The sequence below is a fragment of the Lucilia sericata genome, unplaced genomic scaffold, assembly GCF_015586225.1.
Source record: "Lucilia sericata isolate MDLA Ls3-8-SP2 unplaced genomic scaffold, ASM1558622v1 Contig000864F_arrow, whole genome shotgun sequence".
Taxonomy (NCBI): Eukaryota; Metazoa; Arthropoda; class Insecta; order Diptera; family Calliphoridae; genus Lucilia; species Lucilia sericata.
In genome coordinates, this window is record NW_023994855.1 from 85,001 (window position 1) to 97,616 (window position 12,616).

Sequence of the window (12,616 nt, forward strand, 5' to 3'; positions counted from 1 at the left end):
TTTATTTTTTTTTATTTGTGTTGACAGTTTGTGGAAAGAAAAAGTTTGTTTAATTTTTGTAAATTCAGCAAATGTGTGTTACAGAGTTACAAAACTAACTAACTATCTAACTAGTCCTGCAGTTTGGGGAGGCTGTTCTTTATTCCTGTTAATTTTTCTAACATAGCTAGAAGTATACATTATGAGTTACAGAATTTATACATTCATCTATATAAACATATAGATTACTTTTATTTCTATTTCCATTTTTGTTAAATTTTTTGTTGCTTGGTTTCTATTCCAACAACATTTAACAAGCATCACATCACAATGAACTTGGTGAAGAGAGTTAGTGTGTAAAGATTCACTGAAATGAAAGGGTCATAAAAAAGTTTTATGTTATTTTTATGGTGATGACAATTATGCTGGATCCTTAAATAGAAAGTTTTATAAATGTATGAGTGTAAACATACATATGTATATAGTTTTCTTCCTAACTCTTCCTCTAATCGCCATCATTTGTAATCATATAATGCCGATTGAAAAACAAGCAAACATAAAGTGTTTAGTTTTTCTAAGATTTTATAATGTAAATATGTAGGGAGTTTCAGTTTTGTTATATTGTTATAACAACAATCTAATTGGGTACAAATTCTCTCTACTAAATTCGGTCAGAATCGATCAATAAGACTAAACGTTGGACTTGTCATATCTGTTCTGTTCGAACACGAAAGAAGGCTTCTTTAAAAAACCAGTCTAATAGTCATAGATTTCAAATTGGTATAGATTTTTTAATAAAATTCAGTATAAATGTGCTTGAAATAAATAAGGAAATCATTATCCCTGAACAAGCTGTCGGACATGGCCAACTATAATTTCTAAGTGTTATATCCACCATCAAAAAGAATGCGGAATATGTTATTATATTCTTGGTCCTTGTTAAATTCTAAGACAATCTAGCAATGTCCGTCAGCCCGTCCATCTGTCCGTCCGTCTTAGTGTGAACCACTTTTTGAGATGGCGGTCAAAAATATATTTTTATGGTCACCGGTTTTAAAGTTATATTACTTATTTGAAAGTAGACAATAATAAACCTCGGGAGCCAAAAATTGCAGTTTGTTGAGTTTTAAATATTCTTATTAATGTTTAAAGATTTTAAAGTGACATAAATTTAGTAAAATTGCTTGACTTTCAAACTATTAACTTAATGTTCCAAATTTCCCAAAAATCTGGTACTTAATAGACCGTAACTTCTAAGTGTATGCCCCATTATATATCCGCCCAGATTAATTTTTGTGACCCAAATCCTAAAATTTTGCGCAGCCAACAGAAAAAATAGGCGGATTAGCATTAGCGGACGCGTCATCAAATTTTGCTTGATCAACTTTGACATCCATATGATCATTTTTTAGGCAGTCAAGCATTAGTTTGCGTGGTATCTCTCATATTAATCAAATACTAAAATTCGTATCTGGAAACTATAAAATCTAGAGTGACCAAAGTTTGTTTTGTTTAGGCAGTATGGAATCAGTTCCATATTAATAAAATATATAGGATATTGTAAAAGCTAGAGTCCTCAAATCCATATGATCATTTTGGAAAAATTAGGCAGACTTGCATAAGTGGATGATGCCACGCCCTCCCATATTAATCAAATACTAAAATTCGTATCTGGGAAACTATAAAATCTAGAATGACCAAATTTTGTTTTGTTTGGGCGGTATAATTTGTATATCTGGGAAACTATAACAGCCATAGTCCTCAAATTTTGCACGCTCAACTTTGACATCGACAGTGGGCAAAATGGGCGGACTATCAATAATGGGCATGGCCACAAGTAAGGAGGTAGACAAATTAAGATTTGTTCGGTATTGAAAATTAATAAAATCTGTCCATGATTTCCCCTAAGCCCCATTCAAGTGGACCCACGAAGCACAGTTTAAGGGATCGTAAATTAGTTAATTTTAACAATTTAGTTTTATACAAACTAAAATTATAGTGAAATGCATGTTTTATATCAGTCCCCTTTAATTTAACATAAAAAGTTTTATAGGAACAAATAAATATCTCTCTACCAAAATTGATGAGGATCGGTCTATATTTGATCCAACCACTCATACAAGGTAGATTTTAGAAAATGACTACATAACTCATAACTGGCTTAAAAATAAAGGAATGAAATTCGATTCAATAACTGAACCAAGCCCCCATTAAACTCCTAAGGTCTAAGTGTATATATGTATGGGTGATGGTCCCGGGGTGAGGAATATATAAAATTCGGTATACTTATAAGTAAGTTACAAATACAATTTATAGAACCAGTTCATTTAAATATTTTGCGAAAATTAAAAAATTCTGAACAAAAAATATTCCTAATGTCAACCCAATGAGTTAATAAATCTCTTGTCTTTATATACGCAATATATTAACTAATCAGACATTAATATGGTTTTAAATGAAATTTTGAATATTTATGTTAATTACCGAACAAACATTATAGTTTTACTATATGTATGTATTTATCATTCTCTGTAAAATTATCTTAAACATATTGTTTTCATTCGTTTGTTTGTTTGTTTATCTGATTATTTATCCGTATCTTTATGAACAAATTGACTTTAATAACAATAACGTGTTTAATTACTTTTATCACTATCGGGCTTCATTGTTATGGCTGTTGTTGATTATATGATTATTTTGAGGAAAATGACACAAATACATATACCTAAGAGACATCATTATAAGTATTATCAAGGAATACATATTACATTAAGGACTATGAATACTTAAATAAGGAAATTAATTAAAATTTTCTAATTCCAAAAGATGTTTTAATGACACTAAAATTACGTAAACAGCACGTGCGTTTGTAGTTTAATGGGTTTGAACTAAACTAACTTGTAACATACTTGTGTACATACACATACATACATATGTAAGTTCAAATTTCAATACTAATTTCAAAATAACAATTAGAATGTTAAAATAGTTGTTGCAGTTGATTAAATATTAGTGGTAACTAATTACACATTAGTGGTATATTAAAAACATTAAACGAGTGTAATACACACATATTAACAACATATGTTTTGTATGGAAATGTTTTATTTTTGTTAAATTTGGGTTTGTGGGTTAAATTTTAAGGTTTGTCTTTTCTTTATTTTTTTTTTTGTGGTCTTACGTTACATACCAAATGGTCTTACGTTACATACCAAATGTTTTTAATTAAATCATTATTTTACTACATTTGGACACAAAACATTTTACTGTTTTTTATAACTTTATACATAAAAAAATTCGCTGTTTTTTTTTTTCAAAATATTCTTTGAAATTTTTTAATGGTTACACTCCCTTAAGTGTAAGTGAAATATTCAATTTACTTACGTTTAAAAATTTTACACGCGTGCTGGTGTTTTTAGGACAAATATAAAATTATTTAGTGGTTAAGGAATTTTTGTACCCTACACCAGTGTATTTGGCAGGATTGCGTTTGTACTAATATTTGTAACACCCTAAATTGAAGGTCCTTAGAATCTCTTTTTGATTTTATTAAGCAATGGCTGTCCGTCTGTCCATGTTAACCTTGAAATCTAACTAAAGATCAAAATTTTTAAAATAATTGTATATAATTTTATTCATGTGTTATTTATGGTCCAGGAACGACCCCTATAGATTTTTGTTAAAATCAGTGCACACACAAAATACCCAAAACAAAATACCCAAAACAAAAAACCAACAAAATATGTAAAGAAATAAAACCAACATACAACCCTACATACGCTTTTTCAATAAGTATCACAGCTGTATGTTGTTGTTGGTTTTCTTCTGGCAAAGCGCGCACTAAAATTCTCTTTTTTGGTAAATTTTCAGAGGTTGTCTAGGATTTTTGTTTATACCTCCGTTATTTATGGACGGATTTTGCTGATTTTAAATAGGAAACTTTTTGAAAGCATGTCTGGCAGAATTATTGAAGATTTGGATCTCGAAGATATCTGAGGTCTTCAGAAAATTGATTTTAATAGACAGACAGACAGACACACAGACAGACAGACGGACATGGCTTAATCGACTTCACTGGTACTTTATCGTTTTACAACAGGTACTTTTATAATATTCTTCAATATTGAACTCACAAACATAAAAGAAAACATAAAAACACGTCTATTTTATTTGAATGAAAATGTATAAAAAGCTATTTTCTGGTACTTTTTCGTTTTTCAACTGGTACTTTTAGAATTTTATGCAATATTTTCGTCAAATGAATGGTACTTTTTGAATTTTCTATAATATTGAACCAAGATAAAATAAACATGGTATAGGGTCCTAATGTAATTATACTGTATAAGTGAACCATTTGGTACTTTCTTATTCTTCAACCGGTACTTTTTGAATTTTTTATGATATAAAACTTAGAAACATAAAACTGTTTAAAATCATACGCATTGGGTTCTGATTGAATTAAAATCTATACAAGTGTACTGTGCCTTTTGGTTTTTCACTTCGTACTTTTTGAGTTTTCTGCAAAATTAACATAAAATAAAAACCAAGTTAAATTAACATATTATAGAGTGCCTATAATTCGACCAATTTCTTAAATTCAATTAAATTTTCTTTCCTTTGCCGGAATTACATTTAATGAAGGTTAATTGACATGAGCAGGGCTATTTTTAGTGCCACTAAATGAATACAAATACACAAACTAACAAATAAACAAAGAAGGTTGAATGTTTAGTCGGTCGTGGCCAACTATGTGTTACCCTATGCCAGTATAAAGAGAATCATGAATAACCTATTGTCAGCATAAAATTGTAAATTAGTTTCTGAGGAGGCATATGTATGATGTTTTGTGAAATAATGGACGGATTTTAAACAGTTTGAACACTCACATGAACGTACTTTGTTAAATCCACTGAGAAAGTAGTGTCAAATACTTAAAGTGTAATGACATTACTGTTACAAATATCAGAACAAACTTATTAGACCCTTCTCCCCGGCAGTGATATGTGTTGGCTTTAAAACAAACACGTATTTGTTGTACAACATTGCAAAGTTAAATTAATATTTAGTACAACAAAGTCTGTGTAAATGTCTGCATGTGTGTGTGTGTTTTTTTTTTCTTGTGTAAAAGTACTTAAAATGATTTCCAAAAGGACATGTGCGTGTGAGATAATTTTGTTGTTATTGTGTGAGTTTTTTTTACATTATTTTTCATTTTCTAAATTAGGTTAAATTTTTTTATAAAATGATTATAACCTGTTGACATGACATCCAGCACTCATATGAGTTTGAAAAAAAGTTATGACGCGTTTTATAAAACTGAAGTGTGAAAGAACTTTAGGAGAAAAAAAAACAAGAATTATAAATTTTTCATTTTATTTTTTAGCTAAAGTGATGACTTAAATTGTTCAGGCAAAAAATTAGTTTTTTAAAGAAAATTTTCAACATGTCATCATTTGGCTTATTAAAAGTTGTTCAAATATTTAAATTAATAAAAAAAAAAAAAAACAGTTAGAGAGGTAAATTAGGAAATTAAAATATGGATTTTTCATTTATCATTATCGTTTGGATTGAGAGGAATGGCTTCAACAAACAAAAAAAACTATTCTAGTCTTTATTTTTGTTGTGATTTCATTAGACATATGGATAGACAGACAGACAGACAGAAAGAAAGACAGACAGACAGACAGACAGACAGACAGACAGACAGACAGACAGACAGACAGACAGACAGACAGACGGATGTGAATTGCCTTTTAAAATCTAATAAGGATCAAGAATATCTATCTATGCCAAGAATTTATTAAGACCAAGAATACAAATAGAATAAATAGTTTAAAATTCTCAATTAACTTAGCTTTAACTGTTTTTTACACGTTGACTGCAAAACTTTTAAATGCAACTCTAAGTAACTTTTAAATCCCATTCTTAATTAAGCATTTAATTCTACCGTATATACTCTATACATACGTAAGGACAAAACAAGTACAATGGAAGTGTGTTTGTTAAGCAATACATGCAACATGTTGCTTTCTAATTACATTCGTCCTTTTTTGTCATTTTGTTGATTATAATTTTTTTTCTCATTCAATCTGTCTGCTAAACATATGTTTCAACCAAATCTTGTTTATCTAATAACTACTACATACATACATTTTACAGAGTTCTATGACAAAGAAAAGCAGGATAATGCATGAGAGGAGGATATAACATACACGACATAGACCTTTTTTCCTGACTTCTCTAATACTCCAGAGCTAAATGTGTAAGTCTCTGGATGTGTTCAAGAAGTTTAGGAGTTTGTTGTGCCGTTATTGTTGTTTGTCTTTGTATCATTAAGTAATCCTACACTGGCTTGTTTGTACAACATCTCAAAGGAGATTTCGTTTTTAGTGGGAGTGTGAAATGCGTGTGTAGGTAAATGTGTAATCAATGTATACTGGCAGAAATGTCGTTGTTGTTGTTGCTAGATGGGGGCGATAAGAAACAGTACAAAAGGAAGATGTGTTTATGAATACAAAAAGAGTCAACAATAATCCTTCATGTGATGTGCAAAAATCTTATGCGATATGAAATCTGTAGTGTAAATGAGTAATTGAAGGAGTCGGTAAGTGTGTAGACAATATGAGGCAGCATGTGGTTGGTGGGTATATAAATGCACTTTATTGTTTTTATTTTTTATTTACACATAAATTTAATAACTGGTTGTAGCACCCCAATGAGAAGTTAATTTAATTTACTAACCATCTGCTCACACACACACGTAAAGTACACCTGTGTAGAGAAAAATAGTTGAGTCATCTATTATTATATTTGCGAAACGTTTCTTAAAGCTAAAAATAAGGAATAAATAAACAAGAATATCAAAAGCTTTTGATTACTTTAAAAATCTTTACATCACAAAAAATTCTATTCTTTATATTTAATTGGCCTTTCAAAACCCTAAAGCTTTCATCCAACAAATATAATTATATTAAGCCATCATAACAATAAATGGCAACACTATTAACACTTTAAAAGTGTGTTTAATATTCGATCTAGCATTGTGTTTTTTATTTTTTTTTCTTGTAATTGAGTACAACACTGAGTGCATCACGGATAATACTCAATTAAACATAAAAACAGCAGGGTCACATGTGTTTAAGTGTCACAGCATATAAACTCTGTCATACACATACTCATTCACACACACACACACATCCCTACTCACAATTCACATACAGGCGGACAGGATGAATTGAAAGTGAAACAAACAAGTTTTATATCAGCCATATTGTATGAAAAAATAAACACTAGCATGACTTTAATAAAAAGTTACCAACAAGGCAAAGGAAAACAACAACAGTACAAAAAGGAAATAACTTAAATAGTAGCAACAACAACGACCAAAAAAATGTTGTCATTGTGGTGACCAATGAAATGTTCTGTACTGTTCGGTATGAACAGCTTTTTTAACATTTGTAAAAGTTGACATTAATCGAATGTGTAGATAGATGCATTTTATTTAACCATCTTTCATGTTTTGATATACTTTGGGACATATGTATGTATACGTATTTACGTCAATAACTTCCTAAGTCAAAAAATTTAGAAGAAAGAAAAATTTAAAAAAACTGGCCTTAAAACGAGCTCATTGCGGAAAAATTTGTCTAGTTCAGTTCTAGTTCAGTTCTAGTTCAGTTCTAGTTCAGTTCTAGTTCAGTTCTAGTTCAGTTCTAGTTCAGTTCTAGTTCAGTTCTAGTTCAGTTCTAGTTCAGTTCTAGTTCAGTTCTAGTTCAGTTCTAGTTCAGTTCTAGTTCAGTTCTAGTTCAGTTCTAGTTCAGTTCTAGTTCAGTTCTAGTTCAGTTCTAGTTCAGTTCTAGTTCAGTTCTAGTTCAGTTCTAGTTCAGTTCTAGTTCAGTTCTAGTTCAGTTCTAGTTCAGTTCTAGTTCAGTTCTAGTTCAGTTCTAGTTCAGTTCTAGTTCAGTTCTAGTTCAGTTCTAGTTCAGTTCTAGTTCAGTTCTAGTTCAGTAGTTCAGTTCTAGTTCAGTTCTAGTTAAGGACATATCATGGGTATAAAAAGCGCAATTTAGAATTAACACATTATTGCAGTGATTTTAGAGTGAAAACATAAAAGTCCAATTTCTGGCTAAACGGAAGGCCCTAGGACAAAAAGAATTAAAATCAGTGATCACTTATATTTCCCACTAAAATTTGATTTTTGAGTGAAATCATAAAAGATCATTTTCTGGTTAAACGGAAGGCCCTAGGGCAAAAAGAATTAAAATCTGTAATCACTTATATTTCACACAAAAATTCGATTTTTTTTGTGAAAACATAAAAGTCCATTTTCTGGCTAAACGGAAGGCCCTAAGGCAAAAAGAATTAAAATCTATGATCACTTATATTTCTCACTAAAATTCGATTTTTTTGGTGAAAACATAAAAGTTCATTTTCTGGATAAACGGAAGGCCCTAAGACAAAAAGAATTAAAATCTATGATCACTTATATTTCCCACTAAAATTCGATTTTTTGGTGAAAACATAAAAGCCCATTTTCTGGCTAAACGGAAGGCCCTAAGACAAAAAGAATTAAAATCTGTGATCACATATATTTCACACTCAAATTCGATTTTTGAGTGAAAACATAAAAGTCAATTTTCTGGCTAAACGGAAGGCCCTAGGGCAAAAAGGATTAAAATCTGTGATCACTTATATTTCCCACTAAAATTCGATTTTTTTGTGAAAACATAAAAGTCCATTTTCTGGCTAAGGCAAAAAGAATTAAAATCTATGATCACATATATTTCTCACTAAAATTCGATTTTTTGGTGAAAACATAAAAGTTCATTTTCTGGATAAACGGAAGGACCTAAGACAAAAAGAATTAAAATCTGTGATCACTTATATTTCCCACTAAAATTCGATTTTTTGGTGAAAACATAAAAGCCCATTTTCTGGCTAAACGGAAGGCCCTAGGGCAAAAAGAATTAAAATCTGTGATCACTTATATTTCTCACTAAAATTAGATTTTTTTGTGAAAACATAAAAGTCCATTTTCTGGCTAAACGGAAGGCCCTAGGGCAGAAAGAATAAAAATCTGTGATCACTTATAATTCCCACTAAAATTCGATTTTTTAGTGAAAACATAAAAGTCCATTTTCTGGCTAAAGGGAAGGCCCTAGGGCAAAAAGGATTAAAATCTGTGATCACTTATATTTCCCACTAAAATTTGATTTTTGAGTGAAATCACAAAAGTCCATTTTCTGGCTAAACGGAAGGCCCTAGGGCAAAAAGAGTTAAAATCTGTGATCACTTATATTTCCCACAAAAATTCGATTTTGAGTGAAATCATAAAAGTCCATTTTCTGGCTGAACGGAAGGCCCTAGGGCAAAAAGAATTAAAATCAGTGATCACATATATTTCCCACTAAAATTCGATTTTTGAGTAAAATCATAAAAGTCCATTTTCTGGCCAAACGGAAGGCCCTAGGGCAAAAAGAACTAAAATCTGTGATCACCTATATTTCCCACTAAAATTCGATTTCGAGTGAAATCATAAAAGTCCATTTTCTGGTTAAAAGGAAGGCCCTTGGGCAAAAAGAATTAAAATCTGTAATCACTTATATTTCACACTAAAATTCGATTTTTGAGTGAAATCATAAAAGTCCATTTTCTGGTTAAACGGAAGGCCCTAGGGCAAAAAGAATTAAAATCTGTAATCACTTATATTTCACACTAAAGTTCGAATTTTTTTGTGAAAACATAAAAGTCCATTTTCTGGCTAAACGGAAGGCCCTAGGGCAAAAAGAATTAAAATCTGTGATCACTTATATATCACACTAAAATTCGATTTTTTTGTGAAAACATAAAAGTCCATTTTCTGGCTAAACGGAAGGCCCTAAGACAAAAAGGATTAAAATTTGTGATCACTTATTTTTCCCACTAAAATTTGATTTTTGAGTGAAATCACAAAAGTCCATTTTCTGTCTAAACGGAAGGCCCTAGGGGAAAAAGATTTAAAATCTGTGATCACTTATATTTCCCACTAAAATTCGATTTTTTTTGTGGAAACATAAAAGTCCATTTTCTGGCTAAACGGAAGGCCCTAGGGCAAAAAGAATTAAAATCTATGATCACATATATTTCTCACTAAAATTCGATTTTTTGGTGAAAACATAAAAGTTCATTTTCTGGATAAACGGAAGGCCCTAAGACAAAAAGAATTAAAATCTGTGATCACTTATATTTCCCACTAAAATTCGATTTTTTGGTGAAAACATAAAAGCCCATTTTCTGGCTAAACGGAAGGCCCTAGGGCAAAAAGAATTAAAATCTGTGATCACTTATATATCACACTAAAATTCGATTTTTTTGTGAAAACATAAAGGTCCATTTTCTGGCTAAACGGAAGGCCCTAAGACAAAAAGAGTTAAAATCTGTGATCACATATATTTCACACTAAAATTCGATTTTTGAGTGAAAACATAAAAGTCAATTTTCTGGCTAAACGGAAGGCCCTAGGGCAAAAAGGATTAAAATCTGTGATCACTTATATTTCCCACTAAAATTCGATTTTTTAGTGAAATTATAAAAGTCCATTTTCTGGCTGAACGGAAGGCCATAGGGCAGAAAGAATAAAAATCTGTGATCACTTATAATTCCCACTAAAATTCGATTTTTTAGTGAAAACATAAAAGTCCATTTTCTGGCTAAAGGGAAGGCCCTATGGCAAAAAGGATTAAAATCTGTGATCACTTATATTTCCCACTAAAATTTGATTTTTGAGTGAAATCACAAAAGTTCATTTTCTGGCTAAACGGAAGGCCCTAGGGCAAAAAGAGTTAAAATCTGTGATCACTTATATTTCCCACAAAAATTCGATTTTGAGTGAAATCATAAAAGTCCATTTTCTGGCTGAACGGAAGGCCCTAGGGCAAAAAGAATTAAAATCAGTGATCACATATATTTCCCCCATTTTTGAGTAAAATCACAAAAGTCCATTTTCTGGCCAAACGGAAGGCCCTAGGGCAAAAAGAACTAAAATCTGTGATCACCTATATTTCCCACTAAAATTCGATTTCGACTGAAATCATAAAAGTCCATTTTCTGGTTAAAAGGAAGGCCCTAGGGCAAAAAGAATTAAAATCTGTAATCACTTATATTTCTCACTAAAATTCGATTTTTGAGTGAAATCATAAAAGTCCATTTTCTGGTTAAACGGAAGGCCCTAGGGCAAAAAGAATTAAAATCTGTAATCACTTATATTTCACACTAAAGTTCGAATTTTTTTGTGAAAACATAAAAGTCCATATTCTGGCTAAACGGAAGGCCCTAGGGCAAAAAGAATTAAAATCAGTGATCACATATATTTCCCACTAAAATTTGATTTTTGAGTGAAATCATAAAAGTCCATTTTCTGGCTGAACGGAAGGCCCTAGGGCAAAAAGAATTAAAATCTGTGATCACTTATATTTCCCTCTAAGATTCGATTTTTGAGTGAAAACATAAAAGTGCATTTTCTGGCTAAACGGAAGTTTAGTTCTAGTTCAGTTCTAGTTCAGTTCTAATTCAGTTCTAGTTCAGTTCTAGTTCAGTTCTAGTTCAGTTCTAGTTCAGTTCTAGTTCAGTTCTAGTTCAGTTCTAGTTCAGTTCTAGTTCAGTTCTTGTCCAGTTCTTGTTCAGTTCTAGTTCAGATCTAGTTCAGTTCTAGTTCAGTTCTAGTTCAGTTCTAGTTCAGTTTTAGTTTAGTTCTAGTTCAGTTCTAGTTCAGTTCTAGTTCAGTTCTAGTTCAGTTCTAGTTCAGTTCTAGTTCAGTTCTAGTTCAGTTCTAGTTAAGGACATTTCATGGTTATAAAAAGCGCAATTTAGAATTAACACATTATTGCAGTAAGAGTTCTCATAAAAATATATGTATCTAGCTATTGAATTTAAGTGAATACAGTGTGCACCATTAGACTGCTGCCAAATTAATTGAAAATAATACATAATATTGACTATTTTGTACTATGATCAGTTGCGATACACAATTCCGGATGGATATTACGATCGATCGAATAAAACAAAAGAGGAAATGTTATAAATATGTAATATTGATGGGTATGAAATGAGATTCCAATCCTGGGAATCTTTTTTGTGCGAAAAAAAGAACTTGTTTGTAAATCTGCATTAAAGTTATAAATCAACACATTCATATATTGGAAACAATCCCAACTTTCAGCAAAAATATTTTGTTTAATATTCTTCAAATTAATTTTTGGATCAGTCTAGTGAAGAATTCATACATTTTAAATAGTTCATGATAAAAACTGCTGTAGCTAAAGCTTGCATCAACAGCCAACCAAACGACAACTGGACTAAAGCATTTAGTATTCCATATTTCCCAGACTATATGTATGTATATGCCACAATGTACAGATGTATGGTATGTGATGTAGTTATAGTATTATATTGTTGTTATTGCTGTTGACGGTTGAGATTAAATTATGCAGTCAGTCATCATGTTTTGAGTTTTTCGGTTTTTTTTTGTTAGTTTTTTTTCGCATACATACTTCCTCTCTCTTTCCCTCCACCCTGTACATGCTGCAAATGAGTGTTTGAATGAAAACTTTTAATATAATTTGCCATACAAGAAACCATCATCGTCCATATTCAGGAAAAT